A 20,790-nucleotide genomic window follows, 5' to 3' on the forward strand; every position below is an offset into this window, starting at 1 on the left:
GCATCACCAATTTTTTTTTGTTGGATTTAGTTCTCTTTTCCTCCCTTTCCCTGTTCATCTCTATTTTTTTTTTTCTTTAGATGGTTATGGATATGGAGGTCTAGATTTTCCCCCTTGAAGTTGGGTCATTGCTTTTCTTCTACGGCAAATGCTGGAAAAACACAAAAGCACCATTTGTTTCTTTCTGCTTATTCATTCTTGCAACAGAATAGCTGGAGAATGGAGGAAAGCCCTATCAAAGGCATTCCTGTTCAAAGGAAAAACTCAATGATCACTATTACTGTTGGAAGTTCCTTCTGCTGCTTTGACAGCATAATCATTTTTCTCTCCTTGATTTTTGCCTGTTTCCCTGAGGCACCTGAACCTGAGATAGTTTTCCCCCTTTCAAGATGTGCCTATTGATTAGAAGGCATTAGGGGAGACTCAGCATGGTTCTAGGGCACAACCAGGGCACACCCAGGCCACACAGAGCTGGGTCTGCATTGCCACCAGTGGGAGGCATAGCACTGCTAGGCAGGAGAGGACTTTTGGAGGCCGGGGACAAAAGAGACAAAAAAAAAAAAAACATTAAATCATAAGGCGCAATGTTGTTCTCTTTCCACCTTCTCTTTGAATCCTCAAGGAGCAGAACTCTGTCCGGTGCTAGTGTATTTTAACACCTCTATAACACTTACTAATGTCCCTTTATAATAAAGCAGGGCTTGAGGCAGGGTTTTTAGCAGCTCACAGGACCTAGATAGAATTTAATAGCTTTTATTCATCCTTATGGTTAGCTTCTGTTTATGGCAAGGGATACTGGTTTTCCACTTGCTGCAGTAATTTTAAGTTTCCTTGAACAAATGTAAGTAAAAATGAGAGTTAGGTAAAATAAAATATATCAATAACACAGGCATAGTTATGGCAAACACGTTGAAGCCTGGGAAGGTTGCCAAGAGCTAGAGTTTGGGAAAATTGCGCTTGGTGCAATGACATATTATCCCTCTTTTGGGCTTACTTCCAAGGCAGAGCCACCCTCTCATGAAGTCGGATGGCTCCATGTATCAGTCTGTGAGTCTGCATGAACACAAAAAACCAAGCTCTCCAGAGGGATAAAGAGATGGTAACAGGGGATATTTTAGCTTTAGTCTTTGGGTGTGAGTGAAAGGGGCTCACCAGGCTCCGTCCCCAGAAAGAGGACAGCAAAGAGATGAAACTTCAGAGTTTTGTCTATTGGGGTTTACATCTCAGCCACGAAAGTGTCATCACGGATTCTGGATTCACACCATCGGGTTTCAACTGAGCTCTGACACTTACTTAACTGGGTAACCATGGGCAAGCCATGCATCCTTGTCCTGCAATTTTCATATCTGTAAAATGGGATACTGATAGACTTACTCATAGGGTTGTTGTGCATATTGATTAAAATAACAATATAGAGTACCTAGAAAAAAAATGCCTGGAACATTATCTCGTGGTAAGTGTCTAATAAATGTCAGATGCTATTATTATTGTCACCATCCTTGCCACCACCTTAGGTAACATCATTTCTGAGCTTCATTTTCCTTGTTGGTAAAATCAGCCTAGTACGATCTGCCCCAAAAGGTACATGGCTGATGCACAATCAATGCAGGCTCCCTTCTATTGTCTTCTCCTGAAAATGTGAGACAGGTAAGCTAATGCAAACTTCTGAACCTGTAGGTATGTGGCTTTTGTACCTTACTTAATTTTGACTGGGAGTACAACCACAATGGGGTTTTTGAGTGCAGATGCCAGCCCATCCACCAAGTCACTAGTGATGCTTGATATCCACAGTTGTGGGAGGCAGATATGAATGTCAGTCATTCAAAATGGCACCTTTACCTTCTGGTGGAGTCATTTGACTAACCAAGCCAAACAAAGTCACCCCATTTGTAAGAGTCCTTGTGAATAGCCATCTTCTACCTATATATAGCATAGGTGAGCTTCTTTTCACCTAAGATAGAAACATAGACGTCTTCAGCTGCTAAGCCTGATTTTAAACCCATGTTGCTTCTCGTGGCTGAAGTTAGCACCATTTTATTAAGTTGGTAGTGAGCTATAGCTGCCCCACTTTTCCTTTGTTCATCTATCGATCTAAACTAATCACTTAATTAGCCCAGACAAGACGTCTTCTACAGTGTTAAATAACTCCAGAAACCTACTGGAGATGCTTGAGTGGACCGATTGGATTTAACCTGCATTTCATTACCTGTAGACTAAGATATGTGAAATTCAGGGCCTGGAAAACAAGCTGGATTCTGTACTGGGAACAAATTGTGTTTAAATGTAGAAAAAAAATCCCTTTCAAAACTAGTGGTTTTCAAAGTGTGGGCCCTGACACATGAGTGTCAGCATCACCTGGGAACATGTCAGGTCTCACTCCAGATCTCTTGAATTGGAAACTCTGGAGGTACAACCTTGCAGTCCATTTTAACAAGCCCTCTCAATGATAGCAATGGAAAACTGCTGCTTTAGGCTGTCTCTCAAGGTTATGGACTTATTTTTGTGGGTCTACCTCTTAGCAGAAAGAAGAAAAAGAGGGAATAGGCAGGAAAAAAAATAAAAAAGGTGGGGGAATGAGGGCTGAGCAATCTGGAGGGAAGACTGTGTGACCTTGGACCAGCAGCCTGGGGGCTCATTGGGAATCTGAGAGAATTATTTCAGATTCTTCTTTAGGAATGGCATGGGATAGGGAGATGTTCAACTGTGACCAGGGTGACAGAATGCTCAGAGTGTGACCAAAATGCTGCTATATTGTAGAAGTGGGAGAGGACAGTGGGAGCATCTCCAGGTAACATAAAGAACACAGGAAAACCTCAATTGCTCTCAGATGGCTTCCCCAGGATGAACACACCGAGAGTACTTAGTAAATGCTCACTGGCTTGACAAAGATTGAACCTTGGTGGCCTAGATTGGTTTTCCCCAGATAATGTTGATCTGGAAAAAGTAAGTGTGTTTATTAGGGCTGGTTTGTAGGGAAGATGAGGAATTACCCATAGGGTATCAACTGTGCCTTCTTGTCCTGTCTTCTGAGAAAAACTTGGCTTTAGAGGAAAGAGCTCCAGGATTTAGTATGGGAACTTGTGTTCTTACTAGCATGTGACCTTAAGCAACTCACTTACTCTGTATTGCAAGTTTCTCATCTATAGAAGGAGAACAGTAGTTACAGCCAGATGTTTTTGTTCAGCATTGCAGTGTGGGCACCTAATACATACAATACTTGGCACACAGTGGTGATTGGATAAATATTTGTTTAAAAGAAAAAGAAGAAAGAAGGAAGATGGTTGATTATTGTGATGCTTAAGTAAAATAATGCTTTGAAAATGCCTGACATAATGCTGGGTATAAAGATATTCTGCAAGTAGTATTCAGGAGGAGGAGGAGGAGGAGAGGAGGTAAAGGAGGAAGATGATAGGATTCACAAAACCATCTTCCAGGCATCTAGAACTGGGCCCGTATTCTTGCCGAAAATAGTCCTGCTCTTCCCATTCCTCTTCCCTTTGCAATCCATGGTTACTCCCCTTCCCAGTGACACCTTAGGAGCCATCTCACTTTTGGCTGCTGGACCCATAGCCTTCAATTTGATGCATAGTATAGTTGGTCAGATGTTTTCAGAAATGAAATGAACTGTAAGCGTGTGACCATGTTTGAGAGTTGGTGGTGGTGGTTATTGCAAGTAGGACTGATGAAGTTTCAATCCCTGTAAGTAATTATATGTTAATTATTTTTACATTGTTCTCTTTCTAGGATAGGTAATCATTAACCTTTTGGTTAACACATTTGCCTCACAGTCAGAGTAAGCATTTTTAGTAATGCTCTTCCTGTATATTATTAAGTTATAGAAATGTCATTAGTTGCTTTCATTTACATGATTAAAGGGATGCTCTAACCTTGAGAATGTTTAAATATTCCCTGCCTTTCCTTAACTATCCCTTTGCTTTGAACATCAGTACAAAGGACCAATGTACCAACTTGATAGTTCAGGAGAGAAACTGGGAATGGTACTTATTAAATGTGCTGAGAGCTCTTCACTATTGATGAATCTCCAAAAAACCTAGGCTTTGGAAATAAGACTTGAGTTCCCAAATCGACCTATTACCAACTTTGTGACCTTGATCAGGTTACCTAACCTTTCTGAAACAAATTTCCATATATATTGTACAGGGATCTCATATGGATTAAATAAAATAACATTTGCAAATGTATCTACAATAAATATACAAGAAAAGTTTGTTTGTTTCTTTCACCAGTTTCTTGGGCAGTTATACCCAATAGCTGTAGACCACTGGAAGAAGTAGGTACTAAGTTTCAAGCTTGGATACAGAGAGGGATGGATGGAAGAGGTTTCTGTTTTATGAGACACACAGCTCCTTCTCACTATCTGAAAGAATTGATGGGATTGTGGGCCACCTGGGTGGCTCCTGATTTCAGCTCAGGTAGTGATCCCAGGGTCATGGGATTGAGCCCCATGTCAGCATGGAGCCTGCTTGGGATTCTCTCTCTCTTTCTGCCTCTTTCCCCTGCTTGCGCTCTCTCTCTCTCTCTCTCTCTCTCTCTCTCTCTCTCTCTCTCTCTCAAAACAAACAAACACACAAACAAAGAATTGATGTGGTTTAAGAAGTACTACTCTATAACTTTGGGTCAGCTGTGATGGAGACAATCATGGGGAAAGTTCCTTTCAAGCTCCTTACAAAAAAGAATATCTTCTGCAATTTGGAATTTGATTGTAGATGGAACAGTAAAGATAAGGAGTGGGCCTAGAGTTTGAAAAGTGAGCACACAAAGATACATAGGGGACATTTTTCTCCAGAATGGTGTCATTACAGAGTGTGTCTTTGTGCTTTTGTCTGAGAAGCATAATGGAAATCGACTCCAATGTACACGTAGTTATCCATCATTAACCATAAAATTAGCATTTTACCAGCTCTTGAGCAAAAAAGAAACAACGTAGTGGGTTTTTGTGCACAAGAAGAAATGAGAGAGAAAAAGAAGGCTACTTCCAGGGACATGGTTCTTGCCTTTTGAATTCTCTACATACAGACCAGACCCACTTTAGCAGATGGGGTAATAGTTGGTTTTTCCCATATTTGTATCAGTAGGCTTTGTTAGTTCTTGAAACATCTCTTAAAAGGCACTGGAGACCGTTCTTTTTTATTTTTTTTAATGATTATTTTTGAGAGACAAAGATAGAGCATGAGCAGGGGATGGGCAGAGAGCAAGGGAAACACAGAATCTGAAGGAGGCTCCAAGCTCCAAACTGTCAGCATAGAGCCTGACGTGGGGCTTGTACTCACAGACTTTGTGATCATGACCTGAGCCGAAGTCAGATGCTTAACTGACTGAGCCATCCAGGCACCCTGGAGACAGTTATTAGTGGGTTATCATGCCTTCCAATCGGGCATGGGTTCATGGGACTGGCAAGGAAATAGAGCTTTAGGGCTGGCCTTCTACACCCTCAGCCTCCACAGCCTCCAAACCATGGCAGAGTTATAGGAAGATGCTGAATTGAGGAAATTCATGGGAGGAAGGGCAGAGATGAGGCTCCTCTAGGGTTTTAACTGGATAGACAAAATGGAAAACAAAACTGCTAGTAGGCTTACAGTATGACTCAACTCTTTCATCAGTGACTACGTGTTTATTCACTTCTTTGATTGAAAGCTGATGAGTAAAATGTGGAATTAGCCCCAAAGCAGGGGCCAGGCCTTCTGGTGACATTTGCTATTAAAATTGAGATGGAGTTGGTGTCTGACCTTCTGGGGATAAGAAGAATTGGCATTTTTAGGGCTCTTCTTTGGACCACAAATCATCAACCCTTGAGCTCAGGGAAATCACCAGTACTTGCCATCTTCCCTCACTGGTATTTTATCTTCTGAACACATCCTATTCAGATTGCAGTGCTTTTTTCCTTTCAGCTAAGAAAGAAGCATCTCAGACTACACTTGTGAATGAGTGGCTTTATCTCACAAAGACAGTGCCAAATGATTGTCAATAAATAGGGCTTTGGCAAAGACATGTAAGAAGGTTTGAAAGAAGATGTGTTGTCATACTCAGTCTATTGGCTTATACTAGATAAGAAACAGTCAAAGACCAAATGTCCTAAGGAATGGGTTGGATGGTGCCCTCCCCTCACAAGATAGGCCCTTGTGAAATCCCTGGAATCTATAAATGCTTTCCTATTTTGAAAGAAGTGCCTTTGCAGATATAATTAAGTTAAGGGTATTAAGACCATGAGAATATAATTCTGGATTATTTGAGTGGGCCCTTAATCCAGTGACAAGAGTCTTTGCAAGAGATACACAAAGGAGACAGAGAAGAGGAGGAAGGTGAAGACAGAGGCAGAGGTTGGGATGATGTCAAGGAACTCCGAAGTTTTGCCAGCAGTCACTAGCAGCTAGGAGAGATTCCCCCCAGAGAGTCTGGAGGGAGCAGGCCTCGCTGTATTTGGGACTTTGGACCTCTACAACTGTAAGGGGACACATTTCTATTGTTTTAGGCCACCCAGTTTGTGGTAATTTGTTGCAGGACTCATAGAAAACTAATATGCCATATATCGATGATGGTGTTGGGGTCAGGGAGTAGCCCATAAGCCAAGAGATTCTCAAGGAGGCTTTCTGTGGTTCTTTGTAGCAGTGCCATTGCTGTGTTTTATTTTTCTTTATAAACCCAAATCTCCCCTTTTATTAATCTACCATTGGAAGGAAAGAACGCCCTTCTGTCATCTTTGCTTAAAAAAATTGACTATTATGGGCAAGAGGCGTTCTTCCTCAACCAACATCAAGAGCTTTTCCATTCCCTTTCGTTACATTCCTAGCACTCAAATAGCCAGTCCAACATGTCTGATCACCTCATTACATGTTTATTAGTTTCCTGAAGCCCATTTTGCCATCCTAAGCTCTTTCAGCTCTGCCTCTCTACACCCAAGGCAGGAAGAGAATACAACCGAGGAAAGGTTATGTGTTTCTTGTTCTGTTTTGTTCATTACCAAAATGGAAACTCTCTAAATCTTATCTCAGCTTTAACAAACCTTTGGTTACAGGAGGCATGGTAGTTCTAAAAGATCGACTTCCTCAGTTATGCCTTTCAGAGGCCCCAAAATATCAATTTTTAAGTTACCCAACGCACAAGATAAATATTTTAACCACCATTTTATTTCCATCCAGGCCAAGGGACAATTTAGAAAAGGTTCTATTCTAAGTGCATAGCCCAGGAAGTATGGAAGGGCTGCCGATGCTGTTGTTTTGAAGTTAGCCTGTCAGTCATGGTGATTGAAACATAACCCCGATGGCTTCCACAAGTGGAATAAAATGCTTCGCAAAAGGTTGCAGAATTGTAGGATGTAATAAAGTCTGCTTAGCTTCATTTCCAATGCTGCAGAGTCCTAGAGAACGAGGCCCATTTCTGTATGCCTTGGGATTTGTTCAAGTTACTTTTGTGCCTGGAGATGACAGAACATAAAAACAGACATTTAGTTAGAACCAATAGCTTTTTTTGAGTTATGGCAATAAACAAAATGTAAGTTTGCTTACTGCTAATCTGTTAGATTGCCACTAACAATTTACAAGAAACCATAGAGATGTGGGCAGAATGTGTGAAATAGTTGGATCCCAACCTTGCTGATGCCTATATTCCCTGGGTCCCCACATTTTCTGTTCACAGCCCACACTCATGTCCCAGAGGTCAGCTACATGGTCTCTTAAGAATCTATTTTACAGACACAAGACTTACATACAAATGAAGCCAATTCAGACCTTTATTAATTAGGTAAGGATAGATTTTCAAACATAAATGTTTCAGAATTACCTGGTGCACTTGTTAAAAACACAGATTTCTCGAGTCTGTCCACCACATTCTGACTCAGCAGGTCTAGCGAGAGGCCCAAGATCTGTGATTTTTAACAAGCTCTCCATAAGAGTCTGAGATTTGGGGAATTATTGAGCTAGTGTGTGGCAGGCAGAATTAGTTTTGCTTCAAGGCTAAGTTACGTTAAGGATTTGGGTAGAACTAAAACAAATCATTTCTACTCATAAAATAGGAAACGGGGTTAATCTTAGAAAGAAGAGAATCCCTGTATCATAGAAATATGTTTCATAGCTCTGGCATTCTCCCTCCACCCCAAAGGAGAACCTGTTGAAGCTTTGGCTTCTGGGCCTTAATTATTGGTATCACTGAATGAGGGTGGTCAGGAACTGGGCAAGGCAAGACTACTAGCTTGGAGGACACCGGAAAAGGCACACAATTACAAGAAAGAGAAAAGTGCAGAGGAAAGATGAGGATTTTACGGGCTAGATTCCGTAATATTGGGGGAAGACTGAAATAAAGGGTCCTGGGATATGTTTGGGGCAGCTACCGTGTATGTGATATAGGAAGGAGTTTCGAGGAACTTTGTTGAGAAGCACAGATGGACTTCCCTTTGATGTTTTCAATAGACTTCGGTGTAGATTGACATCGCTTTTCACTTACTGTTTGCTAGTGGTCTGCTAATTGGATGGCTTTGTGTGCAACATTGCAGACACAGACCTGGGTGGCTGAGCTGCAAAGACTCAGCTTTCTGCTAGGTCCAGTGTGTAGTGAGTTTAAGGGTATCCCCAATATGGCTTGTTCAGCCCTACCTGGCACATGAAGAGAGTTTTTAGTGAGTCTAACATTATGCTTTGCCTATAAGTACATAACAAGGTCAGAGAGCAAAGGGCAAACAGGGCATCCCTTTGGAATTACACCTCATTCCTTCCAGGACCCAGAACATAGAAGCCTAACCACTTCTGCTTCAGCCTTCACATTTGAGCTCAGGATCCACTGCCCCCCACATTTACTGATGTGTGTGAGGGGTGGAAAATGGTGTGTATGTACCATTCAGTTTACAGTCCCCCAACTCTAAAGATGGGCGTCTGTCTGATCTCTATGATATTGGGATCATTCTCTATTGTGCCCAGCACCACCCACCTTGTCTGGACATACAGGTCATCTCCCGATCATTCATCATTGCCCTTGTCCTTGAACAATTATTGACTTTGAGTCAGAGGCACCTGTGCAGGCCTGAAAATGGATGTACCCTTTCTTTTCTCCGCCTCACCTGTCTAGGGCAGATTTATGTCCTAGGAGAAGTTTCCCTCAGCTTTATTTTTGGTCTTGAACGTTGTGGCCCCATGTTATTTGCTGCAACCGCCCTCCCAGATACCAACCCTGTAATTTTCGAATCTCCGCGGAAGCCTCTATCTGTACCTGAGCAGGCTTTCTACTTACAATGCTTCTGTAACACATCCCTCACACAGCTCTGGCATCCAAACCATGTGCCTAGCTTCTGAAAGCTCTGTGTTCAGCAGTTCCTTTTCTTCAACTAGCCTGGAAGCTTGTGGGAGGCAGAGTTTGCTTCTCCTGCCGGAGCACAATGAGTGAACATGTTGGGCTTTGAGGAGGCTTGGGTGTGAAGTCCAGCCTCATGACTGGCTGGCTGTGTGTCTGTAGGCAGACCGAAACATGCCTGGCCTGGGTAGGAAGAGGACTGAGTCAGTTAATACACGCAAAGCCCTTCAAGCAGAGCCTAGGGCACTGTAAACACTAACAATAGCCTCTATTATAACCATTATCATTTTTTATTCTCTGGATTGTGTTGGAAAGCAAGTGAATGTCAGGTGCTTAGCTACGCAGAAAGAGATTCAGTCTCATTGTTGGAGAGAGTGTATTTGGACAAGGTACTCATCTTCCCATATTCTGGTGGGATGTCATATAGTATGTGCCCTTCGTGTGCCTAGTACCCTTCAATATTACCTTTAGACAGTGGTATTTTTCAATGCTGCTTGGGTATATCAACATATGTATTTATTGAAGTGTGAGTAAGACCCTGAAGAAGTGCAAGGAGGTGAATAATGGTAACCTCAAGGCACTTCCCGCCCATGTGGGGAAACACATTGCACAGGATGCAGCAATGCAATAGATAATTGGGTGCCAGGCAACCAGTCCAGAAAATGTGGGCTTCTGGAGTTCCAAGATCAGAGAGCATGAGCCCAGAATGTGTGAAGTTTGACTGGTTGCCATGAATGTGTGCTTTTCAAATATTTCTACATCTCTAATCTAGTGGCAGATGAACTGAGAATGTCCCCATTCCTCGCAAGGCCATGCTTGAGAGATAATAGAGAGTATTATAAAGTTCCTATCAGAGGTTTATTTTGCAGGGTAGGGAATAAAGGTAGAAGGGAGGCATTGTGACTCTGGACAGTCGAAGAGGTTTTTAGAAAGAGGAGCTTCAAATTTGGAAGGGAGTTAAACCTGCCTGATGGAGAAAGATTAAGTTTTGAGTAAGGTTGACCACATGGTGTGTGCTGTAATATTCTCTTCCATCTCTCCCTGGACAATTCGGGGAAGACTTGTAAGTTAATTTGCATTTTGTTGTCATGATATAGTGAGAAGCAGAGGTACCAAAGGGATTCCCCTGGGTTATGAACGGAACCATACTGACTTCTCTTTGAACACACAGGTGTCATCAGGCTCCATAAAGTTTTTCTGCACAAAATTCAACAGATCCAGCCAACCTCTGAGTGCATTCAAGGAAACATCTTTTGACTAGTGTGTCAGTGAAGGAGGCTTCTACCTCTTACTCTATCCTGCCTACACTCTGATGGGCCCAGAGGAGGAATTTCTGCTTTGAAGCTAAGAAAACAGATCAAAGTCTCTCTCTTCTGTAGGTGAACCTGGAAGGGAGCTGGCCACAGTTAATCTGACACAATGCAAAGGAACATATGGAGCCACAAAAACTCCACACACCTTCCTTCTGTTTCTTGAAGATCATGTTTCTCAACTTAGCTATTCACTGGAATCACCTGGGAAAGTCTAAAAATAGACATGCCTCTATCTTATCCCTCCCCCCCACCCTGCCCCCATGATTCTGATCTAATGGGTCTGAAGTGTGGCTTTGAACCTCTGGGGAAAACTCATGGACAGTGAAAGCAAAGAGTTCCAACCCTATTTCCTTTCTGATTCAGTTCCAAAGTGTGCTCCTGTAAAACGCTCCAAATGCCTCCAGGCAAATCAGATGCTGGAGACAAGTTTCAGTAGATTTCAGATGCGAACATCCAACTTCTCCTCAAGTTGCCTGCTGCACTCAGCAGGGCCACACATACTGGGCAAGTGTTGTCCTTCAAATGTAGTCGTTTTTGCCCATGAAGTTAAATAAAATGACCTGTTTTGCATCCATACCAGGGATGCCACAGAAGTGGTTTTAAGGCAAAGTTATCACACACACCAGCAAAACAAAGCCTTGAGACACCAACATAAAATTCCTCTGTAACAAGTTTCTTCTTTTAAAAGTACTTCTTAGTTCCTAGCAGACTAGAGACATAGGCATAGAAAGTCATTCCGCTCACACCAAAAACAAGAGGAGCAATTTTCTATGGGCAGGCACCTCTGACCTCTGCTTTTCAGCTTTTTTTAATAAACTGGTCTCAGAAATTGGACGACAAAAGCTGCTGGTGGCAATCTCTTAGAGTAAGTGGGTAAAGGTGAAGCTGGGTGGGGGGGCAGGGAATGGCAAGAACAGAAAGCCACTTTGATTAGTTAACTCTCAGGCAATGCAGTTATTCCTCCATCTCGAGATAGAAGGGGTTACCCCCAAGCACAGTGGCCAGAAACCCAGCGGTGTGAGAGGATAGACTCCTGAGCAGGGTGACCTCACACCAAGTTTCCTAACTCAAAACCATCCCTCTGTGGTGTGCCACATAGGCTGATTAATAACAACTTTCTGCAATGAGAAGGTGTGACTTGACTTCCCCTTAAACGGGGGCCATCCCCCAGGCCTGTGTTCGTAAGTCCTTGAGGGTACAGAGAGCAGCTCCAGGCAGCGTGTGGCCAGCCCCACACAGGAGGGGAGATGCGGTTCACTGGCTGTCCTTTATAGAGTGGCCATAGACTCGGCATTGTCACTTTTCTCTTTGAAGGGATAAATCAAACACTAAGAACCACAAACACACAAGAAAGACACTGGCCAAGCTTGTAGCTGTGAGTGATTTACGGAGACCCCGCAGGGCTCAGCACTTCCTTTATCCCACTGCCTCCTGGCAAGTGGAGCTGGGAAGGCTTTGAGGCTTGATGGTCGGAGTGAGGGGGCAGAACACAGTAAACCTGCTGCTGGAAAATTCATGGTACTATTTGAGCATTTTCCTGTTGTCCCACTTGAAACCAGTGAGGCCTCTGTCTTGTACGTTTGTCCCTTTTCCATACCCTCCCCTGCATCTGTACCGAGAAGAGTCTCCTTAAAAGGCTTTCTCATTCTGAGGGAGCTTATGAAGAACAGGCTTTATTTGTCTCTAAATCTTCAGCTGATATTACTTTTCCCAGAGACTCAGTTGAAATGAAAAAGGATTACTTTATATTTACTTGCGTCTTTCATGAGAGAAACTAATTTTGAGGAAGAAAGTCCCTACAATGTGAAATACTTTCCCTTCTTTCAAACTCTCCACAGGGGCAAAAGGAAAGCTAAAAGGTACACATGCTTTGTCATTTACTTTGTCTGACAGCTTCTTCTTATCATGCTTTGGAGGGTGACCTTCCTACAGCATATTCCTTCGCTCTATTCCTGCTCTCCTGTTATAATAGAATTTTAGAGCCAAGTATGGAGCAGGCTACCTTTGATAATTAATGGCTCTGAGAGTTTGCTGAGTGTGTTATTTAATTAATGGCACTTGTGTCTGGAGTGTGTACAACTCTGTGGTTGAATAAAAGGTGTATTTGCTGAGGGATTATAGACAAATACTCCAGGATCATCACATAGAGAATTTGTCAGGGTTCAGCACATTTAGCAACCTAATGGGGTTATTATATTTTTTTGTTCTCTGCTCTTTAAAAGGTACTGATGTTGATATAACTCTGTTACTTGTGCATTGTGTTTGAGTTTAGATTACAATCCTCCCAAACTCCTTAGGCTAATGGATAAAAATCTATTACGTGGAATGGGTCCTTTCATAAAAAAAAAAGAAAAGAAAAGGAAAGAAATCTTTAATGCTGTATTTTGAGAATGAAAGTGATGGTTAAATAAGTTATAGTGTGCTTCACCTATCCACAACTGCAAGGAGACTAACTTGAATTATATTCAAGTTCTACGTGGGACCAAAAACTGAAAAGTTGAAAACTAGCAAGAAAACACAGAGAACATTTCCATGCAAAGATGTCAGCATTTCATACAGGGAAATCTCTACGGATCTATCTCTACTGTATTCAGATACAGGGGCACCTGGGTGGCTCAGTGGGTTAAGCATCCAGCTTTGGCTCAGGTCATGATCTTGCGGTTTGTGGATTTGAGCCCCGCATTGGGCTTGGAGCTGACAACTGGGAACCTGGAGTCTGCTTCAGATTCTGTGTCTCCCTCTCTCTCTCTGTTCCTTCCCAGCTTGTGCTCTCTTTCTCTCTCAAAAATAAACATCTATGTGTATACAGACAGAGGCTTTAAATAATAAGGGTCCAGTTTTAAGTTTGTATTGTCACTCTGTGTGCCTAGACAAGTTATATCTCCTCTCTGGAAACACTGTTCCTTCCTTTGTAAAACAGTAGATTTGACTCCCTTCTAGCCCAAAGATGCACAGAGTCTCTGGTTTTTTCAGTAGGAACATGAAAGCTGACTGTCCCACTGGTAGAAGAGATAGCTAATTGCTCACTTTTAGGACTTGAGAATTTTTTTTTCTTCAGCAAAGGGATTCCTTGCCGGGCATATAAATGTGCCTGGCAAGAGGATAAGAACACTCACCCAATCTCCAAAGCCCAGTCAGGTGGTCTAGGGAACAAGATTCAAGCCAGGAGCCTGCCTTCTTCCCCACTCCATCCTACCAGAGGCCTCCCCTATCATGGCAGACAGTGGAAACAGAGGCACCTGCACAACAGGTTCAATTGGAGTGAGGAAAGAGGCCCTGAAGGCTGTGCTCAGCAGCTTCTCCCCCTCCCCCCTCCCCAGGGTGGAAAGGGAAAGCCATCTGTCCTGAGCACCTATCAGTCAGCTATTGTGATAAGGGGTGTCCGGTCTTATGTATAGAAACCAAATTTAGTCTTCACCTCAGCCCCATGAGGTAGGTATCATAACCCTAGTTTTTCAGCTGGGAAAGTGTCACATAGTAAGTACAAGATTGGGACCAGATGTGCTTACTTCCAGAGCTCAACCTCTTCACAACTGCAGGGGCCAATATGGTAGCCACTAGCCACATATGGCTAATGGGCATCAAAAAATGTGACTTGAGATGTGCAGAAAATACAAAATATCTCCTAGGTTTCAAAGACTTACTCTAAAAAAGGAATGTAAAATAGCTCAATCATTTTTTTATATTATGAAAATATTACAATGATAATATTTGGATATACTGGGTTAAATATAACATAGTATTAATTTTTTTTAAGTTTATTGAGAGAGAGAGTGCAAGCACATGAGCAGGGGAGGTGCAGGGAGAGAGAGAGAGAGAGAGAGAGAGAGAGAGAGAGAGAGAGAATGAGAATATCAATCCCAAGCAGGCTCTGTGCTATCTGCGTAGATCCCAACATGGGGCTAGAACTCAGGAACTGAGATCATGACCTGAACAGAAATCAAAGGATTAAAGGATTGTAATCTCAACTCATTTCATATTTCAATGTATTCATTCTTGGGTGAGTTTGCGGGTGTTGATAGGTATTTTAAGAGTCATAGTCAACAGAAGTTATATTTTTAACTGCAATATCACAAAAGCTTACCCAGAATGAGGGGAAGGTGTTAGGTTTGACTGAAAATACTTTCCTTTAAAATTTATGCACTACATTGCATTTCCATCAAGTCTCATTCTTTTAAAGGATTAAAGAAATTAAAATTAACCACACACAAGATCTTCCACCTGAAAAGAAAAAATTGCCTGGAGAGATAACAGATCCTTGAGAAGAGAGTAATAAAGCAGGACTTTGATAGGGGTGTCAGAGATAAATGCTGATTTTGCTATGGTAGGCATATTCCTTGTTCCAAGTTGATAACTCTGGAATCTGTGGAGCCACCAGAGAGATTGGATAAGAGAGTGGGGTAGCGATATAAGAGCAGCCTAGAGCTCAACAGTGCCAAGATTGGCTTCTGTCTGTGAGAAAGCTGCCTTTTTCTATAGCTCTAACTCTAGCTAATCATTTCTAATTAAAAAATGATTCAAGCAATATCATGGGCTTTCACTTCTTCAAAGCAATACCACACTGTCAGTTTGCAGCTTAAAGTGCCAACAGTTCTAAACTTTTTGTGGGCCTCATTGGAACAAGATGTAGAGCTTTAGCAGAGGGAAAATTGCTAAGAACATCTAATTACATTCAAAGCCATTTTTACCTGTCTTAAAGGAATGGAAATGATCTGCCGGTTTTTATAGACGTTCTTGACCTAAAGATATCTGCTGGCAGAAAGAGAATCCTCAATTGGGTTCTTTTAATGCTTTAATTATTACATGATCTATCATTTTACGCACTGACTCACACACTTTGAAAAATCTCTTAAATACGCATTAAAATTGATTGGCTAATCCTAGACCATGGGGTGGCTCTTTGGAGGGCATGTAATTGTGTGTGGGCATGGGGGTTAGGCACAAGTGACACAGAGTCAACTACTTTATGGTGGGATAAGGTAGAGAAATCAATTTGGTCACAGGTACTGTTGACATTGTGCTGCTGACTTGCACAGAACTCAGTTACATGCTTGCATGTTCTTGAATCAGTCTTACTGCTTTGGAGTCACCATCATTTCATCAAGGGTAGGGATATACTTCACCTTCTATGCCTCAGTGTTTGGCTCAAAATGGGATCTCAATAAACAGTTGGTGATTGAGTCCTAGAACCTCGAGGTTAAGAGGGTCCTCTAGGAAGCCGTCTGTGCTCCTATTGAGCCAGGGCTCTTGATGGCAAGTAAGGAAACCCCAGTTCCAATAAGCTTCTGGGGAAAAGTGACATAATTACTGACCTTTTAACTGTGAAGGGTAGGGGCTTCTCCTGCATTACAGTTCTCCAAATGGTGATCAGGATGACTGCCAGTAATCTCAAATATGCATCACCCCTTCAAGGGCTTCTCTATGTAGAGACACCAAAGGGTAGAGAATAACTCTACTAAGCTGAGTGGGGTAACATGCCCAGACTGTGGCCAGTGGATGAGATTGGCAGTTCCAAATTCCAATGTCTGCCACACCCCATCCTATTTTCTGCTTGAATCTCTCAACAAGCTTTTCAGTGTTTTGAAATCCAAGAGTTAATTTCAGACTCTTGGTGAAAATCCTATCTTGAGAGGAAACCCTAACTGAAAGGTCTTGAATGGAGCCATTGGGAATCCTCATTGATCCCAGGAATGGAACATCTAATACATTATGGTCCAAGGTTGATTAGCTTTGATTCACTCCTGCTCACCAAATGCAATTTTGGCTTTTAGGAAAATACTCAGTCTGTAACTATGGCTGCATAGAGAGACGTGACAGTACTCTTTAGCAGAGTTGTGACAAGTGGATAAAATGACCCCTAGCACAGAAATCATCAAATTCTGGCTCCTTTCTTGAAGTTAGTGAAGAAGCAAGAGTAAGTGGTGTCTTAAGCCTCAGCTTCATTGTATAATTTTTATTGTTAGTTAGCTAGGGTGTAAGTGGGGGAGGGAAGGATGTTTCTAAACAGAGATCCACCAATTTTACTGTGAAAGTAAGTGTGGGCTCCAGAGTCAGACTGCCTGCACTTGAGCCCTGGCTCTCTGTGTATAACCTAAGAGTCCTTGGGCAAGATCCATAGTGGCCATAAGCCTCCATTTCCACATCTGAAAATCAGGACAATGTCCACGGTTGCTGTGGGATTGAACTGAAATAAACCCTGTAAAGTGCTTGGTATAACTTGTCCATAATAAGTGTTCCATGAGTGGTATTGTTAAGAATCATTAATAATAACATGTCTTCTCTCTGATGATCTCCATTACTTAGTTCCTGAAATCATGATCTTGTTGGCCAGTGTGGCCTCTTAAATTCAGGGAGATGGCCAAGAGGAGGAGAATAGACTCTCTGATGTAGGAGCAGAGTGTCTGTAAGGATTACATGCAACAATTATTCTTTTTTGTTTAAGTCTATTATGGAATAATTGGATATCCAGCCAGCAATTAGACTGTACGTTAAAGTCAATCTCTTCCTTCCTTTCGTCTTTAAAATTTTTTATTTGATTTATTTTTAGTCCTTCTTAGGGTGAAATATAACATATACAGAAAAATGCAAAAGGTATATATAAATGTGCTATACATACATACACACACACACACACACGTATATATACACACACAGCTTATAGAATTAATACAAAACAAACATGGCTTGCCACCGGCAATGGCAAGGACTAGAACATTGCCTCCACCCTCCCACAAGCCACCCCCCATTTCCGTTCCCAATAACCACCCCTTTCCTGCCTTCCCCATAAGGTAAACCACTGGACTGATTTTATGGTGATTGCTTCCCTGCTTTCCCTTATAATTTCATCCTCTGAATAACTGTATCTGTAAACACTATAATTTACTTTTGCCTGTTTTTGAACTTTACGTGAATGTGCACACATGTATGTGTTCTTTTGTGTTTCTGTTGCTCCACATTCTTGCAAACACTTGATATCATTCTTGCACACTGTTGACTATTGTGGGTGTATAGTGATAGTTCATTGTGTTTTAAGTTTACACTTTCCTGATGGCTAAAGATTATTGGCCATTTTGATACCTTTCCAAAGTGCCTGTTTTAATCTTTTTGTATTTTCTATTGGGATGTTGACTTTTTCTTAATGATTTGTAAAGTTTCTTTTTTCTTCTTTAAAAAAAATCTCCTGGGTGCTCGTCCTTTGTTGGTTACATATGTGGCAAATACCTTCCCCTATTCTGTGTCTTGCCTTTTCTCTCTCTCAATGGTGTCTTCTGATAAACAGAATTTACTTTAAGGTAGTCCAACTTATCAATCTTGTTTTTATGATAATGCTTTTTGTGTCCTATTTAAAAAGTCTCTCTCTATAGCAGGATCATGAAGATAGTCTCCTATATTATCCTCTAAATGCTTTATTGTTTTATACTTCCCATTTTGAAGTATAACCCACCTGGAATTGACTTTTGCAGAAGGTGTGAGGTAGGGTATAGTTTCATTGGTTTTCTAAATGGATATCCACTTTGCCCAGAGTCTTTTATTGGAAAGATTTTCTTTTCCACACAGCTCTGTGACTTCATTTTAAACATAAATCAAGTGTTCATATATGCCTGGATCTGGGCTTTGTATTTTGCTCCATCTGTCTACTTATCCTTGCATTGAGACCTTGCTCTTTTACTTTTGTAGCCTTGTAATAAGTTGATATCCTGTAGAGTAAGCCCTTCTATGCATCTAAGTTGTTTTTTAATAGTCTCTGGCTACATTTCCACAAGCATAATTAACTTGTAAATTTTCGCCACCACCACCACCACTACCACCAAAAATAGCCTATGGTCATTTTGGTCTGAGTTACGTTGAATTTACAGGTCAGTTTGAATTGAATCTTTATGAAATTGAGTCATTCATCTCTCCATTTATTTAATTATTTTTTTAAATGCCTCTTACTAATACTTTCTAGTTTTTTGTCTAGAAGCTTCCATATCTTTATTCCTAGGCATTTGATTTCTGATATTAATACAAGTATCCCCTGCTTTTTGAAAATTCTCTTTCCACCACTTCACTTTGACAAAAGACCTACATTAGTACCTGTTTTTGCTAAAAGAAATATGAATTGGATTTTTGCTTTTATGAAAAAGGAAAAAAAGCAAAAATTGTGTTCAGCCTGTGTTTTGCAATGAATACCCCAAGCAGGGAGAGCAGCCCACCAAGCTCCTTCTCAGAGAACTACACTCAGCATCTCAGCATCAAGCCACCATGGCCTTGACCTGTGTCTGTGAGCATCTGTGCTTTATCTCCATTTATTTTGTGCATCCATTAGCAAAATGTGTCCTGAAGTGATGTGTCTAAAAAAGCCTAAGAGAGTTTATTTTTGGGTCCGGGAATGCTCACAAAATTTTCCATATAATAAGTTAATGGTAATTGCTTCTTTGCTTTACACCATTTCAGCTTACAAAAGGTTTCAAAGGAACACTCTACTTAGAGATAGTGGGGAAACCTGTATAAGCTAACTTCAAATTTTTTTTTCATTTTCTAACTGTGTGGCTGTTATGGACTGAATGTTTGTGTCCCTCCAAAATTCATACATTGAAGCCCTAAACTTCAATGTGATAGTAATAGGCGGTAGGGCCTTTGGAAGGTAATCAGGTTTAGGTGAGGTCATGAGGATTGAGGGCCCCTATGACCTTATAAGAAGAGTAAGAGACTAAAACTTGTTCTCTCTCCTCCATGTGAGAACAAAGTGAGAAGACAGCCATCAACAAGACAGGAAGAGGGTTCTTCCCAGAACTCATCAGTGCTGGCACCCTGATCACACAGCTGCCAGAACTTGTGAGACATAAATTTCTATTGGTTATGCCACCCAGTCTGTGGTATTTTAGTAGCTCATGCTAAGACAGTGGCTAACTTTAGTGTCTGACTTCTGATTTCAGCTCAGGTCATGACATCACGGTTTGTGAGTTTGAGCCCCACTTTGGGCTCCACACTGACAATCTGTGGAGTCTTCTTGGGATTCTCTTTCTCTAACCCTCCCCTGTGTGCTCTCTCTCTCAAAATAAATTAAAAAACTTAAAACAAAAGTTTAGAGAGAAGGGCCAACATGGCAGAGAAGTAGGGGGAAACCATATGTCCCATGTCTCTCAAACAAAGAAGCCAAAGGACTTTAAACACCAGGGCCTGGGAGGAAAAGAGACTGAATCTACTAGGAAGAAAATGGGAAAGCTAGAAAAAAAGATAGAGCACTAATATAGCAGTGCTCACAGGTGCAGAGCACACAACAAGCTTTTAAAACACATAAGGGACAGAAAAATAGACATAATTATGAAATGAAAGAATTATCCTCAAAAAAACTCCAGGAAGTAGCGACACCTAACTAATTGATCAAAACCGATTTAAACAATATAACAGAAAAAGAATTTAGAATAATAGTCACAAAATTAATCGCTAGGCTTGAAAAAAGCATAGAGGACAGCAGAGAATCTATTGCTACAGAGATCAAGGGACTAAAAAATAGTCATGATGAATTTAAAAAATGCTATAAATGAGGTGCAAAATAAAATGGAAGTGGCCACAGCATGGATTGAAGAGGCAGAGGAGAGAATAGGTGAATTAGAAGATAAAATTATGGAAAAAGAGGAAGCTGAGAAAAAGAGAGATAAAAATATCCAGGAGTTTGAGGGGAGAATTAGAGATCTAAGTGGTGCAATCAAATGGAACAATATCCATATCATAGGAATTCCAGAAGAGGAAGAGAGAGAGAGAAAGGGGCTGAAGGTGCACTCGAACAAATCATAGCTGAGAACTTCCCTGATCTGGGGAAGGAAACAGGCATTGAAACCCAAGAGGCACAGAGAACTCCTTTCAGACATAACTTGAATCGATCTTTGGCACGACATATCATAGTGAAACTGGCAAAATACAAGGATAAAGAGAGAATTTTGAAAGTAGCTAGGGATAAGTGGGCCCTAACATACAAAGGTAGACACATAAAGGTAATAGCAGACCTATCTACTGAAACTTGGCAGGCCAGAAAGGAATGGCAGTAAATCTTCAATGTGATGAACAAAAAAAATATGCAGCCAAGAATCCTCTACCCAACAAGTCTATCATTCAGAATAGAAGGATAGATAAAGGTTTTCCCAAACAAAAACTGAAGGAATTCATCACCACTAAACCAGCCCTAAAAGAGATCCTA

The 20,790-nt window shown here is 41.4% G+C and overlaps 1 protein-coding gene and 1 long non-coding RNA gene across 16 annotated transcripts in view; one reads left to right on the plus strand and one right to left on the minus strand.

Annotated features, from left to right (window-relative positions):
* The window catches only part of LOC109496496, a 353,319-nt gene that overhangs the window by 279,301 nt on the left and 53,228 nt on the right, over positions 1–20,790 (plus strand). The window lies entirely within an intron of this gene.
* FHIT (fragile histidine triad diadenosine triphosphatase) overlaps positions 7,128–20,790 on the minus strand; it is a 1,423,954-nt gene continuing 1,410,291 nt past the window's right edge. For all 13 annotated transcript variants that reach the window (XM_045053133.1, XM_045053131.1, XM_045053132.1 and 10 more), the window contains one exon: positions 7,128–7,432. The gene's annotated coding sequence lies outside the window, so the exon portion shown is untranslated. The remainder of the gene's footprint in view (positions 7,433–20,790) is intronic.

Source organism: Felis catus, chromosome A2 (genome assembly GCF_018350175.1).
Source record: "Felis catus isolate Fca126 chromosome A2, F.catus_Fca126_mat1.0, whole genome shotgun sequence".
In the NCBI taxonomy this organism is placed as follows: domain Eukaryota; kingdom Metazoa; phylum Chordata; class Mammalia; order Carnivora; family Felidae; genus Felis; species Felis catus.